Raw genomic sequence first — 23,382 nt, 5'->3', positions numbered from 1 at the left:
GAATTTCCTAGACTGAGGGAGTGACTGCCCTCTTGCAACAAAGTGTCAGATGACTTGGAACCAAATTTCCAACAGCATAGTCAATGACTCACTCAGCCTTCACCTCAATCTGCTGCAGTCCCACAGATAAATCCTTCAATGGTTGATAATCAGCAGGTATAAACTGAAAGATCAGCATAGTCGGCACGGTGACACAGTGGTTAGCACTGCTGCCTCACAGCACCAGAGACCCGGGTTCAATTCCCGACTCAGGCGACTGACTGTGTGGAGTTTGCACGTTCTCCCCGTGTCTGCATGGGTTTCCTCCGGGTGCTCCGGTTTCCTCCCACAATCCAAAGATGTGCAAGTCAGGTGAATTGGCCATGCTAAATTGCCCGTAGTGTTAGGTAAAGGGGTAAATATAGGGGAATGGGTGGGTTGCGCTTCGGCGGGTCGGTGTGGACTTGTTGGGCCGAAGGGCCTGTTTCCACACTGTAAATCTAATCTAATCTAATCTAATCAGCGGCAACATGCAGAAATTTACCGAATTAGACATGGACAAGGTATACAGGAGTAAGGCTAACTTTAACAGATTAGTGGATAGAATGACCTCTCTATTGTACTCTGTTGTTCTATAAAGGCAATTGCCCGACAACAAAAACATTTGACACCCTTTGAACTGGAACAGGAAGGCAATAATTTTTTACCTGTGATCTTAGGAGAGCTCTTATTTTTCTGTCTGTTGCATTCAATTTTCCACTCATGCTGAAAGAAACAAATAAACCTTAAATACTACTTATGTGCATTACATTACATTTTATTCACTGCAGTAGCTTTTTTTTCCCCTGTGTAGTGACATTTGTAAAGGAACAATTAATAAATGCTGAATTATGGGTGTTTTCTCATTTCGAGAACTAACATAGCACAATGTTAATCAATGATTTTTATTGTTGAAATGCAATATGCTATGTCAAACTTTTCCAGAGTATGTTTATAGCTTTATATAATACTCATATAATTAGAGTCATAGATATGTACAACACGGAAACAAACCCTTCGGTCCAACCCGTCCATGCCGACCAGATATCCCAACCCAATCTAGTCCCACTTGCTAGCACCCGGCCCATATCCCTCCAATCCCTTCCTATTCATATACCCATCCAAATGCCTCTTAAATGTTGCAATTGTACCAGCCTCCACCACATCCTCTGGCAGCTCATTCCATCCCAGATGCACTCCAATGTCCAGCGATACATGAATTCAACAGCAAAGGCAGTAACTGCTAACTTCGTCAGTTAGCAATGTGGGGTTCTCTCTCTCTCTCTCTCTCCCCCCTGCACTGACCTCACCATGTACTTCCTTTGTCTGTTCTTCTCCCTTTTAAAACTACTGCTGTTTTGACTTTTTTTTTCCTCCAAAGTTCCAAAACAATGCAACAGCATATAAAACAGTAATTGCTGATCCTGGGAAATCACCTCCAGCATCTAAAATACCACAAAAAGGAGCAGCCTGTTACAGCCAGAAAGTTTTCCCATCCTCCATCTTGGCTTACCCAGAACCCTCCCTATGATAAATCTTGGAGGAGAGGAATGTTGGCTCTGTAAGTAGAATGGACAGAATTGGTAGAGAGCTGCTACTCCAATCACAGTGTGGTTCCCTCTCACATTGAGACGATCTACAGTAAACTTGGAGAGATCGAGCCTGTGATTGGAAGGGTAGCAAGAAGTTGGTGAACTATGAGCGAGGTACACAGCATGCCAGCCGCCAAAGGCTGGAACCTAAAAGTCCAGTGGCACGGGGACCCCAAGATCAGGGCACCTTTGGAGGGCAAGGAGAGTGGAGGAGGGGAAGGAAGCTCCGAGATTGCAGGTATCTTTTAAGTGGAGTGGGGTGAGGAGGAGTAACTGCAATGGATGAGGGAGAAGGCGGTTGCAAAGGGAGGTAGGAGAGGGCGAGGTGTGTGCAAGCAGTGAGGTGAAGGTGTGGAAGGAGGATGTACATGCAGTTGGGAGGTGAAGCAGCTGCAAGAGGGATGAGAGGGAGGCAGCTCCACCTGTGGGGGGTGGGGGTGGGGGCGTGGTGGTGGTGTGGAGTATGGAGGAGGTTGAAGGTGTCAGAGAATCCTCCAAGAGACCAAACAGACATGGCAGCAGAAGGCTGCAAAAAGGGGCATGACAGTGGAAGAGAGTGTGAAGGGGGCAACAAAATAAAGTTGAGAGAGCTTTCACAGGAGTGAGAACAGTTTTAAGCCTATTAACAAAGGAATATGGAGCCAACTAGCAACCAGGAACAGCTGAAATCACCAAATTATGAAATCCTTACAAATGAACACAGAATCCCTTGATTAAGGCTGTAAATGTGCAGGAAATATTATGTGGGGAAAATGTAGCAGCCACTACTGTAATAATTGCAGTCTATTGTTAAAATTAAATCTGTTATTGAGATAGAATATGCAGGAAAAATAGAGTGATCGAATCATTCAGAATGGAAACAGACCCTTTAGTCCAACTAGTCCATGCTGACCATGTTCCCAAACCAAATTAGACCCATGCCTACATTTGGCATATCCCTCTAAAATTTTACTATTCACTAACTTATCCAAATGTCTTTTAAATGTTGTAACTGTACCTGTGTCCACCACTTTCTCTGGCAGTTCATCCCACATCTGAACCACTCTCTGTGCAAAAGGCTGCTTTCCAAGTCCTTCTAAATCTTTCTCCCCTCACCTTAAAATATGCCCCTTTGTTGTGAACTCCCTCATCCTAGGAAAAAAGACCCTGGTTATTCACCTTATCCATGCCCCTCATGATTTTATAAATCTCTGTAAGGTCACCCCTCAACCCCTACACTCTAGTGAAAAGGTCCCAGCCTTTCCAGTCTATTTTTATGACTCAAAACCTCTATTTCCAACAACATTCTGGTAAATATTTTCTGAAGCCTCTCAAACTTTAAAATATCCTTCCTATAGCAGAGTGATCAGAACTGTATACAGCACTCCAAAAGTGGTCTCACCAACATCCTGAACAACCTCAACATGTCATCCCAACTTCTATACTCCAAGCTCTAAACAATGAAGGCAAGTGTGCTAAACGCCTTCTTAACCATGTGTCTACACCTGATACAAATTTCAAAGAATTATGTACATGAACTCTAATGACTGCCTTGATAAAACCTCCCAGCTTTGTACAAATACAATGAAAATATGTTGGCAATAACCTCAAGAACGTGGTGGATTTTTGTGTGTACAGGTGTGAGTCATTTTGAAGAAAACATTGTTGATCATTTATGTCTGTTGTCCTGCGTCCAAGTCAATATTACTGTGTCAAAGAAATGAATGTTTTTGTTGTGTTGTGGCTTTAAGTTTAAAGTAGGATTGATTATCATTGAGGATACATCAGCACAAATACAGAAGGTACTACTACGACTTTACAAAGAAATGAATTTGTGAAAATGCAGCCCAGAAAAACTTTATGTACTTTTTGTACTTTACAAACTTACAGTTTAAGTTTATAGTTTAAATATATCTGGGAGTTTTATACAGTTTGTGTTCAACAGAATGTTACAATTATAAGGAGTAAACCTTATTGCATTTTGAGACGATAGCTTTAAATTCAGGATGTATTTATTATGAGAGCCATATGATCTATTCAACATTATGTTTCAAATGTTTGATTGTTAGAAATCAAAGAGGACTTATATTGTTTTATTGGAAGTGCAGGACGTTTACACTTGGAGACAATGGCAGCAGCCTCAGGCTTTGCAATGAGTCTCAAGTCTCCCAAAGTTCCAAAACTATTTACCGATATTGGGTTGTAAACGTTGTGCTGTAAATTATTTATTTGCTTATAAGGTGAAAGGGGATCAAAGATAGCTAATTAGTATCTCCACCTAAATGCAAGGTTAATGTGCTTCACACTGCCATGCAGAAGCCAGCAGAGGAAACCTTTTTGAGATCAGACTACAGGCTTCCCTAAATGAAGATCACAAACAGGTTTCAGAAGTTCTGTGCAGCCAGCAGAGAAGAGGTTTAACTTCCCAGATGCAAAACGGAGACGGTCTCTAGCTCAAGAGATGCATCCTGTATCCTACAATGGATTCCAGATTTCCTGAGGTATGGTCAGGGCAGGAAAAGTCCTCATGACAAGCTTTATTGTTGTCAGTGGATTTAAGAAAATCTCTGAAAACAGAGATGCTAGAGTCGGTCACTTCAAGTTACTCCTTAGCAAAGCAGGAATACAGGAATCCATTGGTCTAGAGCAACTATAGCTAAAAATACAGTAACTCCATGGAGAGTGCAAGTATACAAAGTAGAAGTATACAAAATGAATGTCTCTTTCTGCTGCTAAAATATACATTGCATTTTTTAATCATTCATAGGGCGTGGATGTCACTGGCAAGTCCAGTATTTAATGCCCATCCCTAATTGTCCAGAGGGCAGTTACGAGTCAGTAAACTTGCTGAGGGGTTTGGACTCACACGTAGGGCTGACCATGTAAGAATAGTCATTTCTTCCCTAAAGTGCATCCGTGGAACCAGATTTTTTTTTCCAATATTGGACAATGGTTGAGGTTATTGTCGCAGATTTTTATTGAACTCAGTTCTACCATCTGCCTTGGCAGTATTTAAACCTGGGTCCCCAGAACATTAGTCTCTGGTCTCTGGATGAATACCACTCGGCTATCACCTCCCCTTGCGGATGAATACCAAAAGTGCTGAGTCAATGGTGGCCTTTTGTCACAGAAGTTTTAAAACGTACAATTTTGCAATCTTGTTTTTTAGCCAATAAATTTAAAACTATTTCAAAACATAGCAACATTAAAAAAAAGCATCAACATACCAGTCAGCTCTTTGATCCTGCTCCATTATATAATGACAGCCTAGTTGACATTATTGTAAATTTAACCCCACTTTCCTGCTTAATCTCCCTCAATTATCCTCAACTCTGCTGTTAAGTAAAAATCTGTTTAACATAACCTTCAGTATATTTAATGATCCAGTCTCAGCTGTGCTCTGGAGTAGAGCATTCCAAATATTAATGACTCAGAGAAGAAATTCTTCCATAACTCCATCTTAACTGGAATAAACCCGACTTTGAAATTATTTTGCCTGGTTCTAAATGTCACATCATTTCCCCCATCCCATCACCACCACCACCACCCACAACCCCCAAGCCAATGTATTTTCAACACCCATACTATCAAGCCCCCTCAAAATCTTATATGTTTCAATAAGATCTCTATCCATTCTTCTAAGTGCCAAACAGCATTGACCCAGCTCACAACCTTTGCTCATAACACAAAGCCCTGCATCGCAGGGATCAGGCGAGTGAACATTTTTCTAAACTGCTTCCAATTTATAAATAAGGTGACCAATACTGGATACAGTACTCCACATGTGGTTTCACCAATTCCCTCTATGGTTGTAGCTACTTTTATACTATAAGACCAAAGAAAACAGGAGCAGAAGCCAGCCATTTAGCCCAACACATCTACCCCACCATTCAATGAGATCATAGCTGATGTGATATTCCTCAACTTCACTTTCCTGCCTTTCCCTCATCATTCTCAATTCTCTGACAGGTTAAAAAAATCTGTCTATCCCAGCCTTGAATATACTTAAAGACTCAGTTCCCTTCGAGGAATTTCACAGATTCAAAACCCTCACAAAAGAAATTATGATTTGTGTGCAAAACACTCAGATCCCCAAGTGCAATCTGTAGTCTCTCTCCATTTAAACAATATTCCAGTCTCCTATTTTCCTGCCAAAGTGTTTCAATGTTATCACTCACTATGGAGGTAAAAAGAGACCAGAACTGGCATTTGTTTTTCAATTTTCCTTTCTCTGATGTTTGTTGTGACTTATGTCATTTAATTTTATTGAATTAGAATTAACTTGATGCAGAGATCAAAAGATGTTATGAGAGCTAATTGTCATTTAACTTTAGCTACATAGTGATAACCACTGAAGTATTCACCTTTAAAAAGGAATATCACCACTTTCCAGATAAACCACAAAGGGAGAAATAATTTAATAATGTATTTGTTTGACTCCATGCCTTTAGAATATTTAAGGTATACATTAATTAGGTTTTTTTTTATTTGAGGTAATTACCAAACCTAACATGAAAAGGGAACAGTTTGGCAATTGAGAACAAAGCTTCGGTCTGAGTGTCTATCACTGCAGCTTTCCAATGCAAGCCTAAATATGAACAGGACTCCAAAGAAAAATGATGTTTTCAGAAAAGATGTGCTTTTGTTGCAATTTTTTGTTTTTACAGAGCAAGGTACAAGAGTCTGAATAGTAACACTCACTCCGACATACAACTTAAACTTAGAAACTAGGGACACCTGAGGTATTTGTATCAACTTTTACATCAGAATGGTTAGGGCAAGTACAGAAAACCAGATAAGTCAAATATATCAGAATTTACTGTATCTCCTGCAATGTTGCATCTCTTCTTTCCACAGTCTCTCACCTGGGACGGTGTGTGATTTTGGAATCCAGCCTGCAGAGTGCGATTTCAGCTTGATTATATCTGTTCTGTTTCCAGCTTCATTGCCATCCCAGGATCTGTTGAGGAAGAGATGTCCTGATCTGGGAGTCCATCACTTTGGCAGCCTGCAGAAGGGCAAGCTGGCAGTGGGAGTTGCCAGGGTTCTTGGGAGATCCCATACAACTTCCTGGATCTTCTCTGTTCATATACTGCACCAATGCGTGAAATTCTGGCATCAAGTAGGAGATAGTTAGGAGCTCAGCTCTGACTCAGTCAGTCTCAAATTTTCATTTGAGTTCAAATGCTTAGCTCACACCCCAAGCTAATTGCTTGCAGTCTGACCAGACCTTTTACAACCGTATTCATCCTCCTCGGTTCTGCACTTGGTAAACTTTTAAGGTCACAGCTTAACTTGGTAGCCCTCTCATCTAAGAGCCAGAAGACATGGGTCCATGTCCCACTCCACAGTCACTAACCTAACACTTCAGCCCTTTATGCGGTACTGAGCTAGTGCTGAACTGTTGGTAAAACACTAAACAGAGATCCCACCCTGGATTTTTACAGAGACTTGTGTAAAGCTGACCTATTTATTTTTGTATCTTCTGAAATGCACACCTTAGCCATACAGTATGTGACTTTATTCCAAATGTTTACCTTTTCATGAGTGGTGGGGAAGGGGTAAGGAAGAATACAATGGTAATAGAAGAAAGTATAGTGAGGGGGATTGCTACTGATCCCTACAGCAAACAGCAGCGATCTGATGAGCTGTATAACTCAGGAAGTACAGAGCGTTTTAGCTAAATAGTGCAGGCTAGGGATCAAATTTGGGAAAATGTCATAAATCAAAAGGTAAAGACAAGGCAAGGTAGAAAGGGATTAGCATCGGAAATTATAAACAGAATGTGACAATGAATAGAAAACATAAATTTAAATGTAAATCAATAGATAAGGCTAGAGGCTAAACAGAGAATAAAAGAACAAAACTAAAGGCTAAATGTCTGAATGCACATAGCATTCAAAACATAGCAGAGAACTGGCAGTGCAAATAAAAATAATAAAACTCTGATCTAATACCCGATACAAAGTCCGGGCTACAGGGTGGCATGAACTGGGAGCTGAATACTGCGCAGTACAGAACATTTAGGAACAACAGAAAGCAAGCAAAATGTGAAGGTGGGGTTCTGTTAATGAATGATGTACTAGCAAAACAGAGAGAGATGACCAAAGATCGGGGAACCCCAATGTGGAAACAATTTGGGTCGAGCTCAGAAACGATAAAGTAGTCACTTGCAGGAGTGGCATACTGCCCCATTCCAGTCACGAAGCTTTAGGATGGAGTATAAAGGAAGAAATAATGGGAATGTGTTACAAAGAGAGAGTGAGAGGATTTTACTCAATGTATAGAGTAGAGAAATCAGCTGGGCAAAGGTAGATTAGAAGAGGAATTCTTGGAATGATATAGGATAATCATTTAGAATAGAACATTCTGGAGTCAACGAGAGAACAGTCTATACTAGATCTAGTATTACGCAACAAGAATAGGTTAGTTAATTACTTTAAAAGTAAAAGTACCCTTAGGTAGCAGCAACCATAGTAGGATTGAATTTTACATTCTGATTGAAGGAGAACAGAGACGGGCCAAGACTAATGTTTTAACATTAAAATAAAGGGCAATTGTGGGGCTAACTGAACAAGTGATACGGAAATATTGTTTGATTGACAAGTGCCAATGGCATTAAAAATCATTCTATAGATGGCCCCTTACAGCAGTGGCACAGAATTCTGCAGAGATCAGAATTTCTACCTGAGTTACTTCTCACCAACCTTGGGAGAATTTCTCTCCCAGCGTTCCCTTCTCTGATCCAGGTTTAGCAAACTATTTTCTTGAACCAGCCAAGTAAAAGCAATGTAGAATAATTTAGTACCGAGGTACAGAAATCGAGCTTCTGTATTCTGAAGGAAGTAAACAATTTTTAATAAACATTCATATCAACTTCAGGAGCTGGATTCAGAATGTCATATCGGCTGAAACAATTGTCTTTTTCTGCAAAACTACTGGCCATCACAAGGCAATGATGTCTACTAGATTCATACTGCACAGACAGGAATACATGCATGCAATAAGGTCGCCCAATTAGGAAAACACTACAAATAGAAACTTCATGGCATCGAGATAGCAAAATCTAGCTTCTAACTGGGAAATAAGTGAGACTACCGAAGAAGATCACAGGTGTTAAACTTTGAATATTACTGAGGGAAAACATTGCAACTTCTGTCACTGATCCACGTTTCCAACAATGTGTTTACCTGACAGGAATTTCGTGGATCTAGAGTGTCAGAAACTGTAGAAGTCCCAGACTTGAAACCAAACTGGTTATCCATAAGCAGTCAGTTCAATTGTGCAATATTATAGCTATCATGCACACAATGGTGAGTTGGACAGGATTGTGACATACATCTTAAAAGACCCCACACCAGGGGGACAGGAGCTTATATTTTAAATTTATAGTGTGCCAGGCCAACGTTTTGTTCCAATGTCAGCTTCAATGGCCCAAAGAATAAAAAATAGCTAGATGTTCTGGGTGCTCCATGAAGGTGAATAAAACCATAAGGAACAGAAATAGGCCTCTGGAGCCTGCATAACCTTCAATAAGATCATCACTGATACAATTCTGGCCTCAACTCCACTTTTCTACCAGCTCCCATTTAATGACCTTCAGAGGAAATTCCTCCTCATCCCCTTCTTAAACAAGAGCCCCTTATTTTTAACCTGTACTCTCCGAGTTCTCAACTCCCTATGACAGGCAATATTATCCCTGCATCTAATTTGTCAATTACTTCAGAATCAAGTTTACACTCATGGAATAACTTGAGGATAGAGCCAGGTTTTCATCACAAGCAAATGCAATTAAAAATATTATAACGTCACCAAGTTTACATAACATAGATCTAAAAGGAGTAAGGAAATGAACTTATTGAACCACATGGCTGTGCCATAGTTTATTTTTCATAAATACAGGTTGTTCTGTTTTAACACAACAGCTGTGTTCCCCTGCAACCTCACGCTATAGAAATTCGCATTGTGGAAAGCTGCTTTAGAAAATCACACTGTAGAAGATTGCTAATAGAAACTTGCTATAATCATTAAATAGAAAGCTTGTGTATCCAAACAGTGTTCACAATTCGTCAATTACATTATAGCCAATTTGCACTGAAGAAACTCGCATTATAGCAGAGTGACATGTAGATCAAAAGCCTTCATTCTTTGAGGATAATCATGTTTGTCTATAGCAAATACTGAATAGCCCACAAATAGGTCATAGTCTTCTAGCATTCTGCTTATATGCAATAATCCAAGTTACCCTAGACATCTCCTACTAACTTTTGCACCCAACATACACTCTTGGGAGATAAACCCATCAACTTCAATAGACAATAGACAATAGGTGCAGGAGTAGGCCATTCAGCCCTTCGAGCCTGCACCGCCATTCAATATAATCATGGCTGATCATTCCTAATCAGTATCCTGTTCCTGCCTTATCTCCATAACCCTTGATTCCACTATCTTTGAGATCCAACTCCTTCTTAAATGAATCCAGAGAGTGGGCCTCCACTGCCCCCTGTGGCAGAGCATTCCACACAGCCACCACTCTCTGGGTGAAGAAGTTTCTCCTGAGCTCTGTCCTAAATGGTCTACCCCGTATTTTTAAGCTGTGTCCTCTGGTTCGGCACTCACCCATCAGTGGAAATATGTTTCCTACTGCCAGAGTGTCCAATCCTTTCATAATCTTATACGTCTCAATCAGATCACCTCTCAGTCTTTGAAACTTCCTTTGACCTGGTTCCATCCATCACTGACCCATGGACTATCCCATGGGCAATGGTGTCCCATGTTGGGTATCCTAACTTTGGCAGCCAGCACTTAGCAAAGTATTTTTGCCGGAATATATTTCTCATTATCTGTGCTGCTAAAACCACCACTGACAGTATGTTACAGCTATTCTCAATGTGTCATACCCTGGTTTTTTCCCACTATTCCTGCAAGGATCTTCTTCAAACACCTCAACACCTTTACAATTCTCATTGTTTACCACAGACTGAAAGCTAGTCCACCGGTTTCAACTCAAAATTCACTCCCTCTTTATCCCCCTCAGTCCTGGAAATTTCTCAACCTCAATTTCAATTCCACTTCTGCCTCATCTCCTCTGAATTCTGTGCATTCCTATATTAATAAAACCTCACTTTTCATATGCATTTAACTAGCCAGATTTATGGACTGTCTCCACCTTACCACTTCCCATAGCATTTCTGTTCATGTAACTTAAATCAAAGAAACAATGCTATATACAACTATTTCCTTGTGTGTGCATCACCATCCATATTACTGTAAACCCATTCCCAAGCACAGTTGATAGTACTCTTGCCTCTGAGCCAGATGGTTGTGGTTCAATTCCTGCTCCAGGACTGGAACGCAAAAACCAAGACTTACACTCCAGCATTAAGGGAGTGTTGCACTATCAGAGGCACTGTCTCTCAAATGAGATATTAAAATCAAACCCGGGCTGCACTCTCAGCTGTAAATAAGTGATGTAAAGGTCCTTACAATAGTTATCTAATTATCATATTGATGATTATGGACTTTGCTGTGTTCAAATTGATTGCAATGTTCTCCACATTTAAGAGGTACTTCATTGGCTGTAAAGCATTTTGGGACATCAAAGTCATTAAAAGTGCTCTATAAATACAATTGGTTTGATTTTTCCCTCCCAGTTAATCTCTCCCTCAAATTTCATGCAAGCATATTTTGAAACTTCAACTGCAAACGCTTTGCATACAATTCATTGCAATACATCTGCCATTATTAACCTGCTCCACCAAGCTCCCACCTTCATCCTTGATTCCAACAATACCTCCACCATGCCCATACCTAGTATTCTCAGTGTCAATTTAAGGATTTAATCTTTACAGTATCTGATACAAAACAGTCATAGCCATCAGATCCACTTAGAGTATACCAACCCAAGTTCTCCTGGACTCCACACTCTTCTGAAAATTACTCACTGCTCTAGGGTAATCTGGAGTACAAAGATAAACACTGACTTCTTAGCTCCAGTAGTGAACATCTGCTTAAACTCCCCTCTCATGCTCTCATCTCTAACAGCTTGGGGATGTTTTATTCATTGAGAAAGAGATGACTGATGCAGCTGCTGCCACATTTCTCAAGCCCTTTTCCTTTCTCCACATTTAAGAGGTACTCCATTGGCTGTAAAGCATTTTGGGACATCAAGGTCATGAAAAGTCCTCCGTAAATACAATTGGTTTGATCTTTCCCTCCCAGGTAGTATCTCCCTCAAACTTCTTACGACCATACTTTGAAAATTCAACTGCAAACGCTTTGCATACAATTCATTGCAATACATCTGCCATTATTAACCTGCTCCACCAAGCCCTTTTCCTTTCCCAATCAAACCAACACTACTCAAAACCCTGAACCTCTGATTCTCTCTGGTTTAACCCCGTAAACGTGCACAACTTCCAAATGTGACTCAACCCCTTCCAAATAAACGAATGAACACCTAATTTTTCACTTCTCAGCATGATGTAGATTTTGGTTTACTGTCCTCTTTCAACCTTTCCAAAAAGTCACTCTTGACCAGGTCTTTGCAAATTACCTGTTGATCTCAAAACTTTTCTCCTGTCCAATAAGTTATATCGCTTATCCACATTCATCCCATCAAAATAATTCATTTCAAAGTTCTCTGCATTAATCTTCATCTACCCCTTTCACCAATCAGTTTATGCCCTTTTGAAGTTCTGCATTATCGTTCTTACAGTTCAGAATACTTGTAACTTTCATCTTATCTGCAAATTTGGAACTTAACCAAGGTCGAGGTCACACATAAGCCATGGAGAAGTCCCCAAAAAACTTGCTCTGGACTGAAAAACATACTGACCAACATTCATTGTTTCCTATCATTTAGCTGATTTCAGATCTGTATTGCTGTGGGAAAATTAATACTTGTCCTCTATATTCTCCACTCACTTCTCTTATGTTCCCTCGTAAGAATTATGAAGTGTTTTTAGACATACACTCACAATGCCAAGACATCTAAGGCTATGGGCCAAGTGGTGGAAAATAGGATTAGAATAGTTAGGTTTTGGACCGGCACAAACGTTTTTTTGTTTTGTAAATCTCTGTGACTTAAAATTAGGATATTGACATATCCCACATTGTCTCCTCAACTCTATGTACAAAACAACTATCCATTACCATCATCTCATCAGTTTTCAGTCCATCTAGTGTCTTTCACCACAATCTGGGAAGCTTTGTGTTCTTTGGCAAAGGCAAATGCAAAGTATTAATTCAAGAGCACAACCAATTCAATCAGCTTTACCACCTCCATGGCTAAATCCACCTTTTGGTCCCTAATTAACCCCACTCATCTTTTTGCAATTGTTTTACTATTTATATGCCTTTGGAAGACTTTTGGATTCCATTTCATAATAGCTTCAAGTCTCTTTTCATACTTCCATTTTGGTCCTTTTATGTGCATTATCACTTACTCTCAGCCTAGTTTTTGGCTGTATTTGCCACAGTTTTGTTTCATCTTCATTTGTAACCCTTTTGACAGCTTTTCCCTGCTTTTCCCCTTCATGAGACTACACCTTGACTGAACCTGAATGTTCCCTTCTCTAAAGGTATCTCATTGTTCAGATAGCATTTTTGCCCACCAACCCTTGATTCCAATTCATTTGAGCCAGATCCACTCTCAATCCACTGAAGTAGGATTTCCCCAATTAGTTCCTCTTGCTCTGAATCAAGGAATCAAGGCTCCTTGATCTTTTCCATAACCAATCTAAGCCTTGCAACACAATGATCAGTGCCTCCAAATATCCCTCTACTAACACTTAATCTTCTTGGTCCATCTAGCTCCCACAAACCAGGTCAAGTAATGACTCCTTGCTCATTAAGCTGGAAGCACACTACTGTAGTAAGTATTCCTGAATATACAGAAGAGGGACTCACCGCCCTTCATATACTAGTTTGTATTTAGATAAACCCCTTATTATAACTAATCTAGAATGTTGCACCTCCTATTTCCTTGCAAATTTATTCATCTACATCCTTCAAACTTGGTAGCCAGTGGACTACACTGGGAAATTAATTGTCTTTCTCAGTCCTTAGCTCCAGCCAAATAGACTTTGTCCCTTAGCTCTTTGGCACATTCACTCTTTCAATATCACCCTTAAACCAACAGTGTCACCCCATCCATTTTTTTGCCTTTTCTCCACACATTTAAGAACATGCACAGTCACCCTAATTTAGACTTTATTACCTTCTTCTGTACACTAATAACTTACTAAATTGGAACCATTCCACCTGAAACACTGCCTCGTATTGTAGGAAATGCCTTTCCATCTCTCTGACCATGAATCTCCTCTAACAACTACATTTCTATTCTTCACCGCTTCCTCCTGTACAGCCCATTGGTGCCGTGGTCTGGCTTGTACTCCCGAGCAGGGTTTAAGAGTGACCCCCACCTCGAAGACCTGGATGTTTCCTGGTTTATTCTCAACTCACCTTGAACCCTGATTTCTTATTTGCCTGAGGGGTGACGGGTAATGGTTTCCTCCTAAAATGTACTGTCCAGAAAAGCGTCTCCCTGATGCTGCGCGGAAACCTGCTCCTCATCCTGAGCGTGAGTTCAAGCAAATGAAGAGAAACCCTCAGGTGAAAGTGGACCTGCAACTAAACCAACAAATCTCGGTGATTTTTTTTTCTCTCCTTTCTTCCCTCACGCTTCTGTGTCCAATGATGTGGAGGTGTCGGTGCTGGGCGGGGGTGGACAAAGTTAAAAATCACACAACATCAGATTCTAGTCCAACATAAACCGATAGCCTGGGGGTGTGTGATTTCTAACTTCTGTATCACTTGGGTTTCGTCCTAGTCCATCACAAAGCTTCCTTTTCTGTCCTGCCAGTGTCCTTGCGAAGTTGCTCAATTCTTCTATTCCAGTCCAGCCCATGGATCTGAGACATTAGCTCTCTCTCTCTCTCTTTCACAGACCTGACCCAATTAACATTCCCAGGAGTTGCCACACTTGGAAACAGAAAGAATAAGCTCAGGCGCAACTAAAGCACGTACAGGTTCAGAACTTTTTGGAAAAGAAGTACGCTGAGATTACGAGTTTAGAGTTTGACACGGGGACTGTGGTTACCTGTTAGTTTGCAGTGTATTCGGTTGGACAGTGAGTCTGGTGAAGATGATGCAGTGAGCAGGAGTGTCTCTCAGAGGGATTGAGGGAGAGACTGTGCTGTGCTGTCCAGGGCAGACCGCGCCACCGCCAGCATCTCCCACGCAGCCCATTGTGCGCTCACAGCATCGCATAGCAACCGACAGGGTAGCTACAAATCTACCCTTCCCCTCTGACCCTCCAACCTTACCCTCCCCCCCCCCCCCTTTATCCTCACCCCTTTCCCCCTCTGACCCTCCAACCTTACCCCCCTCTTTATCCTCACCCCTTTCCCCCTCTAACCCTCCAACCCCTTCCCCCTCAGACCCTCCAACCTTACCCCCCTTCATCCTCACCCCTTCCCCCTCTGACCCTCCAACCACCCCCCCATCATCCTCACCCCTTCCCCCTCTAACCCTCCAACCCCTTCCCCCTCAGACCCTCCAACCTTACCCCCCTTCATCCTCACCCCTTCCCCCCTGACCCTCCAACCTTAGCCCCCCTTCATCCTCAACCCTTCCACCTCTGACCCTCCAACCTTACCCCCCTTCATCCTCACCCCTTCCCCCTCTAACCCTCCAACCTTACCCCCCCCCCTTGCATCCTCACCCCCCGACCCTTCAACCTTACCCCTACCCTTCATCCTCACCCACCTCCGACTCTCCAATCCTACCCCCTTCATGGTCACCCACCTCTGACCCTCTAACCTTACCCCACTTTCCTCTTCATCCACCTCTGACCCTCCAACCTTACCTCCCTTCCTACACCCCTCCCCCTCTGACCCTCCAACCTTACCCCCTTCATCCTCACCCCTTCCCCCCGACCCTCCAACCTTAGCCCCCCTTCATCCTCACCCCTTCCCCCTCTGACCCTGCAACCATACCCCTCCCTTCATCCTCACCCCCCTCTGATCCTGCAACCATACCCCTCCCTTCATCCTCACCCCCCTCTGATCCTGCAACCATAGGCCCCTTGCATCCTCACCCCTCTCAGACCCTCCAACCTTACCCCCCTTCAACCTCACCCCTTCCCCCTCTGATCCTCCAACCTTACCCCCCCTTCAACATCACCCCTTCCCCCTCTGACCCTGCAACCATACCCCTCCCTTCATCCTCACCCCCCTCTGATCCTGCAACCATACGCCCCTTGCATCCTCACCCCCCGACCCTTCAACCTTACCCCTACCCTTCATCGTCACCCACCTCCGACTCTCCAATCCTACCCCCTTCATCCTCGCCCACCTCTGACCTTCCAACCTTACCCCCTTCCTCCTCACCCCAACCCCTCTGACCCTCCAATCTTACCCCTACCCTTCATCATCACACCCCTCTGACCCTGCATCATTACCCCTGCTTCATCCTCACCCCTCTCTGACCCTCTCACTTACCCCTTCATCCTCACCCCCTCTGACCCTGCAAACTCACCCCCTTTATCCTCACCACCCGACCCTCCAACCTTACCCCCCTCATCCTTACCCCTTCCCCCTCTGACCCTGCAAACATACCCCCTTCATCCTCACCCCTTCCCCCTCTGACCCTGCAACCTTATCCCCTTCATCCTCACCCCACTCTGACCCACCAACTTTACCCCTACCCTTCATCCTCACCCCCCTCTGACCTTCCAACCTGACCCCCCTTCATCCTCACCTCCCCGACCCACCAACTTTACCCCTACCCTTCATCCTCACCCCCCTGTCCCTCCAACCTTACCCCCCTTCATCCTCACCCCTTGCCCCCTGACCCTCCAGCTTTAACCCCTTCATCCTCACCCCTACTCCCTCTGAACCTCCAGCCTCACCGCCCCTTCATCCTCACCACTACCCCCTCTGACCCTTCAGCCTTACCCCCTTCATCCTCACCCCTTCCCACTGTCCCTCCAGCCTTACCAACCTTCATCCTCACCCCTTCCTCCTCTGTCCCTCCAACCTTACCCCTAACCTCTCCTCCTTCATCCTCATCCCTTCCCCACTCTCCCTCCAACCTTACCCCCACCCTCTCCACATTTTTATCCTCAAGCCCTCCTCCTTCATCCTCACCCCTTCCCCCTCTCTTCTTCCAACACCTTCATCATCAACCCTTCTCCTCTTCCACCCTCACCCTTCAATATTACCCCCTACCCCTCCTTTATTCTCAACACCTCTCCTCCTTCATCCTCACCCTTCCCTCTCTCTTCTTCCAACACCTTCATCGTCAACCCCTCTCCTCTTCCATCCTCACTCTATTCCCCTCTCTCCCTCCAACATTACCCCCTACCCCTCTCTCCTTTATTCTCAAAACCTCTCCTCCTTACCCGTTCCACTTCTCTGTCTCTAACCTTTTCCCCCTCTCCTCTCCTCCTTCATTCTCACCCCTGCCCCCTCTCAGATTCCAAACTGGTTCTCCTCTTCCATCCTCAACCCCTCCTCCTCCAACCTTACCCCTTTCCCACTATACACATTCTCCATAAAAGAATCTGGATATATGATCGAACATGTTGATCTACATGGGAATTATCAGGAGAATATCAATGTCCAATGTGCAGTTCACTTATTGTGCTGGATCTGCTCTGAATACCTCTGTCTCAGAGCTGGAATCAGAGATCTGAAGAGACCATGATACTTCCATAGATTGGTTACCCATCAAATGTTAAACTGATTAAACCAAGTCTACCACCTAGGTAGCTAAATAACTGACTCCACCTAACCATCTGACTAATGATTTCCCAGACCCCCCCCCCCCAATTATCCTCCTGACCACAAGTGACTTGTCTACCCCTCACAACTAATCTCCTGAGACAACTCAAACCAACGACTTCACCATCTGAGCTGATTTCCCTTTCATTTATCTCACCCACTTACACATGCTATCCATTTACCTAACATTATACCCACACTTCTCATCTACTTATCCACCTCGGTACCTCACCACCTAACCCCACCTGCCCACCACAACCACTTACCAATATCCACCTACCCAGTTACCTACGTACTTGCCTACCTCAACCAGCTTACTCAGCCACCTATTCACTCACCCACACACCAAACCATTCATGCACTCACACTTTAACTCGTCCATTCATCAACATTAACACTACTCCAGAAGGAGCTCTACCCTTCGGCAAGCAGTTCCAGTACAGTTGGAACATTGTCATCTATTTGACATTGTGGAAGTTTACCCAGTGATACGACAAAGAACAGAACAAATACACCACAGCCAATTCCAAACCCCCATCCCCTGCACCAATCTACTTTAAAGCATCAAAAAGTGACAGAAAGTGCTGTCAACAGAGCAACCAATCAGTACTTAATAATAACTTGCTCAGTTTATGCTTTGCCAGACCCACCTAGCTTCAAGGAGAAAGTGAGGTCTGCAGACGCTGGAGATCAAAGCTGAAACTTTATTGCTGGAACAGCACAGCAGGTCAGGCAGCATCTAGGGAACAGAAGATTCGACGTTTCGGGCACATGCCCTTCTTCAGGAATGAGCAGAGAGTGTTCAGCAGGAGAAGATAAAAGGTAGGGAGGAGGGACTTGGAGGTCCTAGCTTCATCCTTGGTCCAAACATGGACAAAAGTGCTGAGCTCAAGAGGGATTGACTTGCTCTAGACATATGGCATCAAGGAGCCCGAGCAAAACTGGAGAGAATGGAGATTGGGGTATTGACTTTCTGCCAGTTTTTCTTATTCACTCATGGGAGATGGGCAGCATTTATTATTATCCCTCGTTGCCTGTGAAAAGATGATCTTGAGCTGGCTAATTGAACCGCTGCAAAGCATGTGCTGTCAGTGGACCCACAGTGCCCATAAGGAGGGAATTCTAAGATTTTGACCCAGCGACATTGAAGGAACAGCAATATATTTCCAAGTCAGAATGGTGAGTGGCTTGGATAGGAATTTGCAGGTGGTGGTGGTGTTCCCATATATCTGCTGCTTTTGTCCTCCTTGATTGAAGTGGTCATGTGTTTGGAAGGTGCTGTTCGATGAATTACTGCAGTGTATTTTGTAAATAGTACATGTTGCTGCTACTGAGTGTTAGTGGTTGAGGGAGTGGATACCTGTGGATGTGATGCCAATCAAGCAGGCTGCTTTGTCTGGATGGTGTCAAGCTGCTTTAGTGTTGTTGGAGCTGCTCCATCCAGGTAAGTGAGAGAATTCCACCACACTCCCGACTTGTGCCTTGTAGATGGTGGAGTCACACTTAGCAAAAGGAAGATAGGTGGCATTTGTTAGAGGTCATGTCAGCCATAAGACATTGCTGCAAGAGTTGCTCAGGGTAGTGACCTTGCCTCAGCTATCTTCAACTGCTTCATAAATGACTGTCCCTTAATCACAAAGTCAGAGGGGGCGATGTTCACTGATTGCTTAGTTTTCAGCACTGTTCTTAGGTACTGATGTAGTTGATGTCTAAAGTCAAAAAGTCCTGGACAACATTGAGCTGCTAAAAGCAAGTGTCATGATCCCAGTATAACATTCCCTCGAAGCTGTGTGTGCCCATACAGCCCCACAACTGTTCCAAGGACCAATTAGCGTGCTGATAGGTTGGCTTCCACATGCAGAGATTACTCCCACAAATAAATCTCAGATGTCCATGAAAGAGAAATGGTAATGGTAATACTGAACAAGTCAGATTGCATGATGAAATCTGGCTTGACAGATCATATATTTAACGTTTTTGGTGGGTTAATGTGGTGTTTAGTCATTAGGACATATTCATATGAGATTGCAGATGTTCTTTGCCAAGGGTACCTAAATTTATGACACAAAAGATTAAATAAACAAATCATAACATATAGAAGTCAATGCTTACCCAGTGGTTTGTGATTCCTGATTACCTGTAACATAGGGCTGGTGGATCATCAGGCTCAAGTTCTTCTCGTTATGTCCCTTCCATTAGAAACAGAAACAAAGGTTTAACCGATTCTCAACACTAATCTATTACAAAGGCTCAGTCTGAAAGAAATATCAGTCCTTTCTTCGTTTTTAAAACATCTTTATTTAACCACTGCTTTCACATTCGCTCTTCTTGAACTGTAGTATCAAATTTTCCAGATGCCTTCCTGATTCCACTGAGATGAACCTTTCACAATTCAGATGGCCTAAGCTTCCGCAGTTCCAGCAACTTGAAGAATTATATCCAAACCCTCCTAGCTTGGATGCTGTACTGACTAAAAACAACTTCTGCGAAGGTGCATGATTCCCATGAAGTCAAGGGGAAAATGCCAAGATCTCCCACTAAGAGAAAAAAAAGTTCCAAGTTCTTTTCAATTAAAACTTTGAATCTTTTATTCTGACATCAAATTAATATTTTAATGTTTTTACTCTGCAGTCATAAACACAACAGTATAATAATTATATCCATTAACACTACAGGGGTTCTCCCAAGCACTCTACTGCAATCACTTGCTTTCTTAGAACTGATGGATTAAGTCACTGTTCCAAACTGACTTTCTGATTAGATTAGATTACATTACATTACAGTGTGGAAACAGGCCCTTCGGCCCAACAAGTCCACACTGACCCGCCGAAGCGAAACCCACCCATACCCCTACATTTACCCCTTACCTAACACTACGGGCAATTTAGCATGGCCAATTCACCTGACCCTGCACATCTTTGGACTGTGGGAGGAAACCGGAGCACCCGGAGGAAACCCGCGCAGACACGGGGAGAACGTGCAAACTCCACACAGTCAGTCTCCTGAGGCGGGAATTGAACCCGGGTCTCAGGCGCTGTGAGGCAGCAGTGCTAACCACTGTGCCACCGTGCCGCCCACGATCTTTTAAAAGAAAACCTGTCCCACATTCATCTGCCTTTTTTTTGAAATCCAAATCCCAAAATATAAAAATTAGTACATAACAACAGGATTAGGCTATTCAACCCAGTGACCCCAACCTGCCATTCAGCACAATAATGGCTGATCAAACACTTCAATGATCTTAGGGATAGTCAACACGGCCTTGTGCATGGGAAATCATGTCTCACAAATGGGCAACACAGTGGCACAGTGGTTAGCACTGCTGCCTCACAGCGCCAGAGACCCTGGTTCAATTCCCACCTCAGGTGACTGACTGTGTGGAGTTTGCACATTCTCCCAGTGTTTGTGTGGGTTTCCTCCAGGTGCTCCGGTTTCCTCCCACAGTCCAAAGAAGTGCAGGTTAGGTGAATTGGCCATGGGAAATTGCCCGTAGTGTTAGGTGTAGGGGAATGGGTATGGGTGGGTGCACTCCGGTGGGTCGGTGTGGACTTGTTGGGCTGAAGGGCCTGTTTCCACACTGTAAGTAATCTAATCAAATGTGATTAATTTTTTTTTGAAGAAGTAACAGAGGATTGATGAGGGCAGAGCAGTAGATGTGATCTGTATGGACTTCAGTAAGGCGTTCAACAAGGTTCCCCATGGGAGACTGACTAGCAAGGTTAGATCTCATGGAATACAGGGAGAACTAGCCATTGGGACACAGAACTGGCTGAAAGGTAGAAGGCAGAGGAGGGTGGTGAAGGGTTGTTTTTCAGACTGGAGGCCTGTGACCAGTGGAGTGCCACAAGGATCGGTGCTGGGTCCACTACTTTTCATCATATATATATAAATGATTTGGATGTGAGCATAAGAGGTATAGTTAGTAAGTTTGCAGATGACACCAAAATTGGAGGTGTGGTGGACAGCGAAGAAGGTTACCTCAGATTACAATGGGATCTTGATCAGATGGGCCAATTGACTGAGAAGTGGCAGATGGAGTTTAATTTAGATAAATGTGAGGTGCTGTATTTTGGGAAAGCAAATCTTAGCAGGACTTAATACATTTAATGGTAAGGTCCTAAGGATTGTCACTGACCAAAGAGAATTTGGAGTGCAGGTTCATAGCTCCTTGAAAGTGGAGTCGCAGGTAGATAGGATAGTGAAGGCGGCATTTGGTACGCTTTCCTTTATTAGTCAGAGTATTGAGTACAGGAGTTGGGAGGTCATGTTGCGGCTGTACAGGTCATTAGTTAGGCCACTTTTGAAATATTGTGTGCAATTCTGGTCTCCTTCCTAATGGAAAGATGTTGTGAAACTTGAAAGGGTTCAGAAAAGATTGACAAGGATTTTGCCAGAGTTGGAGGACTTGAGCTATAGGGAGAGGCTGAACAGGCTAGGGTTGTTTTCCTTGGAGCGTCGGAGGCTGGGGGGTGACCTTATACAGGTTTATAAAATCATGAGGGTCATGGATAGGATAAATAGACAAAGTATTTTTCCTGGGGTCGGAGAGTCCAGAACTAGAGGGCATAGGTTTAGGGTGAGAGGGGAAAGATATAAAAGAGACCTAAGGGGCAACTTTTTCACGCAGAGAGTGGTACATGTATGGAATGAACTGCCAGAGGAAGTTGCAGAGGCTACAATTGCAACATTTAAAAGGCATCTGGATGGGTATATGAATCGGAAGGGTTTAGAGGGATATGGGCCGGGTGCTGGCAGGTGGGACTAGATGGGGTTGGGATATCTGGTCAGCATGGACGGGTTGGACCGAAGGGTCTGTTTCCATGTGTACATCTGTATGACTCTATGACTGTATGACATGTAATCCATCACGATTTACCGAAAACATGCTGAAAGATTGAACTTCCACAGACCCCTGTCGCAGCGAATTCCAAGGTTTCAGAAACCTCTGTGTAAAAATGTTTCTCCTCATTTTGGATCTATGTGGAACCCCATATTCGTAAATTGATCTCCTTCATTCTAAACTCCCCATCCAGTGGAAACATCTTAACCTGCATCCACCCTATCCATCCTCTTAAGTATTTTGTAAATTTAAGAGATAACCTTTCATTCTTTCAAACAATACAAACCCAGTTTGCCCAATCTCTCTCCAAGTTTTACATTCACGCCAACAGCAAATCACACAGAGGATATCAGACCCACTCTGTTGAAGTGTAACCAGTCCAGGTTGTACAGGTCCTACATGTTGCAGGGTTGATCCCAATTCCATGGAAATCTGATTCCACTGATCCTATGTCAGTTATCCAGCTACGTATTCAACTGGGGCAAACATCCAGTTCTGATATTCACCAGCACATGGCACAGGGGGTATTCCAGCCATTACTGCTCTTGAGGTCCTGCTTTTTAGATTTTATTTCCCTAACTCCCAAAAATCTGCCTTTAGCATCTCATTCCTCTTCCCACCTGTATCATTGGTCCCAATGTGGGACACAACTTTTGGCTCATCCACTTTCCCCTGAAGAATGTTCTGCTGCTTCTCTCTGGTATCCTTGACACTAGCAGCAGGGAGGTAACACACTATCCTGGAGTCACATTTCATGCCACAGAAACACCTGTCTGACTCCCTGGCTATGAAATCACTTATAACTATTGCTCTTCCATTCCTCTTCCTCCTTCCCTGTACAACTGAGTTAACCAAATGTCGTGGGCTTGACTCTCACTGCATTCCCCTGATGAGCCATCAACTTCACCAGTTTCTGAGACCATTAGCAAGCAAAGTTAAAAATCACTAGTGGGGGATCCAAGATGGCGGCGACCCAGCAAGACTGAGTCTATAGTGCTCCTCCCAAGACTTGGGTACAGTGGGTCACCCACCCCCTACCACGCTCATCAAATCATTTATAATAGTTGTGTAATTTAATTAGTTGTGTAATATTACATTTAAACAATTTAATCCTAAGTAAAAATGACTAAAGGGAAGGGAGCCCGCAGCTCTCAGCAGGCAGGAA

The 23,382-nt window shown here is 43.4% G+C and overlaps 1 long non-coding RNA gene across 1 annotated transcript in view; it reads right to left on the bottom strand.

Annotated features, from left to right (window-relative positions):
- Positions 1 to 14,749, bottom strand: part of LOC148152061 (uncharacterized) — a 75,188-nt gene extending 60,439 nt beyond the window's left edge. The window contains exons 1-2 of the long non-coding RNA XR_015757019.1: positions 14,692 to 14,749; positions 687 to 744 (exon numbers count right to left, since the gene is read on the bottom strand). This is a non-coding gene — a long non-coding RNA (uncharacterized LOC148152061). The remainder of the gene's footprint in view (positions 1 to 686; positions 745 to 14,691) is intronic.
- Positions 14,750 to 23,382: the final 8,633 nt, after the last annotated feature.

Source organism: Chiloscyllium plagiosum, unplaced genomic scaffold, assembly GCF_037043375.1.
Source record: "Chiloscyllium plagiosum isolate Xiang-an unplaced genomic scaffold, Cpla_swu_hap1 HiC_scaffold_1, whole genome shotgun sequence".
In the NCBI taxonomy this organism is placed as follows: domain Eukaryota; kingdom Metazoa; phylum Chordata; class Chondrichthyes; order Orectolobiformes; family Hemiscylliidae; genus Chiloscyllium; species Chiloscyllium plagiosum.
This window is presented reverse-complemented; position numbering and strand designations above follow the sequence as displayed.